Source organism: Gymnodraco acuticeps, unplaced genomic scaffold (assembly GCF_902827175.1).
Source record: "Gymnodraco acuticeps unplaced genomic scaffold, fGymAcu1.1, whole genome shotgun sequence".
Lineage (NCBI taxonomy): Eukaryota > Metazoa > Chordata > Actinopteri > Perciformes > Bathydraconidae > Gymnodraco > Gymnodraco acuticeps.
Genome location: NW_022990432.1, coordinates 121976 through 124758, shown reverse-complemented (window position 1 = coordinate 124758; position 2783 = coordinate 121976).

Below are 2783 nucleotides of genomic sequence, written 5' to 3'. Positions count from 1 at the left end.
CCCAGTGTTCCGTTCAAATCCCATCGGAATAGCCACACGCAAGTACTGATTTTCGATCTGTCCGCTCCCCGTTCCGGCCCATTTCGCAGCGTCAATAGCATCATCCCTTCAGAGCAGTTCTCCCTTCACTATGCCTCAGTGGACAATGCAATCAAATTGATTAAGTTCACAGGGCACGGAGCGTGGCTCTCCAAAGCGGACATTACTGACGCCTTCAAAATCATTCCTATTCACCCGTCCCAGTGGAATCTGTTCGGCATTAAGTGGGAGTCCAAATTCTATTTCGCCGTTCGCCTAACCTTCGGGTGCAGAAGCAGCCCCTGCATTTTTAACTCCTTCTCGGAAGCGCTTTGCTGGATCCTGCTGAACATAGTTAGAATCCCCTCCGTCCTTCACCTACTGGACGACTTCCTCCTCATAGATCCGCCACAGGACAGCTCAGGGACCTCACTAGGCAAACTAAAACACTGCTTTCAGGAGTTAGGCGTCCCCCTCTCCAAGGAGAAAACGTTAGGTCCCAACACAAGCCTAGAGTTCTTAGGCATCACCCTCGACTCTATAGAGATGAAGGCATCTCTCCCCTCAGACAAACTGCAACGCATCCGGGACATCACAAAATCATACTGCGAGCAACACATCATCACAAAACAACAGTTGCTCTCCCTTCTAGGACACCTCAACTTCGCCATGCGCGTCATCCCCCAGTGGCACTCGTTCATCTCCCGCCTCCTGGACACAGCATCAGCGGTCGACAATCTTCATGACCGCGTTCTCCTAGACGAAGGCTGCCGCTCAGACTTACGTTTCTGGTCTCTCCTGCTCGCCCACTGGAACGGAGTTACTTTTTTCTATGATGACCTCGCGTGTTCCTCCGACTCAATCAGGTTTTTCACGGATGCCGCCCCATCCGTGGGTTTTGGGGATTTCTTTCAGGGCGAGTGCTTCGCAGGGCCCTGGCCCCCGTCATTCCCTAATCATGCCTCATCTTCCGCTCTGCACGAGATATTCCCAATCGCTGTTGCATGCCACGTATGGGGTCACCTGTGGTTCCGTAAACGCATCTCGGTGCTGTGCGACAACCAATCAGTGGTTGAAATAATCAATAAGGCGCGCTCCCAGTGCAGCGACATCATGCCATTCATGAGAAGCATTACGCGTTCCTCCATAATCCACAACTTCATCATCACAGCTCGCCACATCCCCGGTCACCTCAATGTCGTCGCTGACTCCCTCTCTCGCTTTCATTTCCATACATTCCAGAGCCTCTGCCCGGAAGCCAGCCCGCAACCAGTCGGAATCCCTCCACTTCATCTCCTCTCTCTGCACTAATCAAGAGTCCCCTAGCTCGGCACCTCGAGTCCGCCAGATTCTACATGAGAAAGGGCTTAGCCGCATCCAACCTCAGATCCTATGATTTCGCATGGAGAACGTTCGCTTTCTTCTGCCGCTCAGTAAACAAGCAAGTCCTCACTAAATCCGGCCTATCACCTACATCATACTCAGGAAATTCCTTTAGGATAGGTGCAGCCACCTCGGCTGCTAATCAAGGTCTCTCCACCTCATCCCTTCAACAACTAGGACGGTGGACCTCCTCCGCCTTCGCAACCTACATTCGCCCAGACATCAGCACCGTACTGGCTCCCCAAAGATCTCCCGGACCCTAACTATCAATCAATCAATGTTTATTTATATAGCCCAATATCACAAATGTTACATTTGTCTCAGTGGACTTTACAGTTTGTACAAAATATCAGTATGACAATATGACACCCTCTGTCCTTAGACCCTCACATCGTACAAGGAAAAACTTCCGAAGAAAACCCACAGTTTAAAGGGAAAAATGGGAGAAACCTCAGGGAGAGCAACAGAGGAGGGATCCCTCTCCCAGGACGGACAGACGTGCAATAGATGCCGTGTGTAAATTGAAAAGATAATACATTTGCAACATAGGTAGTCCAAATGTTTGGAAATGCATGTGTGTATAATAGGAAGATGAATCCACGAGGATATCCATCCAGGACCTATGATCCAGGACCACAGCCACGACTCAAGATCCAGGACAGAGGAGCGCAGGATCATCCATGACTCCGGATCCCGGCGTATACAGACACCAAAAAGAAAGACATTTGGGGAAGCTGGGTTAATCGGAACATGAGAGTACACAGGTATAGACAGAGAGAAGGAAGAAGTAAGATGTCCCCCGACAAACTAAGCCTATATCAGCAAAACTAGGGGCTGAATCTAATCAGCCCTAACTATAAGCTTTATCAAAAAGGAAGGTCTTAAGCGCACTCTTAAAAACGGATAGGGTGTCTGCCGCCCGAACACAAACTGGAAGCTGATTCCACAAATGTGGAGCTTGATAAGAAAAGGCTCTGGTAGTAACTATGGTAGTTATACATATAACTGGTGGTGGCTCATAAACACATTCACAAGTATACATGTCTCACTAAGGTTCCCGATATTCAAAACTGCATTCCTGTCCTAATTCCGCGGGCCCCGCCCACAGGGAATAATGTCTCGTCTCACGCTGCAACTACATGTAACGGGCTTCATCTCCAGCACACAGGTATTTCATTCCCAGGCCTTGCTCAAACGTATCAGTGTAAAATGTATTTCCTGCAGTCTGCGTGGACTCGGGCCACCGTACACTCCGGTGTCAGTTACAAAACAAAGGAAAGAGAAAGAAAGAGTAAAGGAAAAAAATATATATATATAGCCTGCGAAGTCAGGCGTGGCGGAAGGCCACCGTACACTTCGGTGTCGTAGCTTCGGGCTACCGT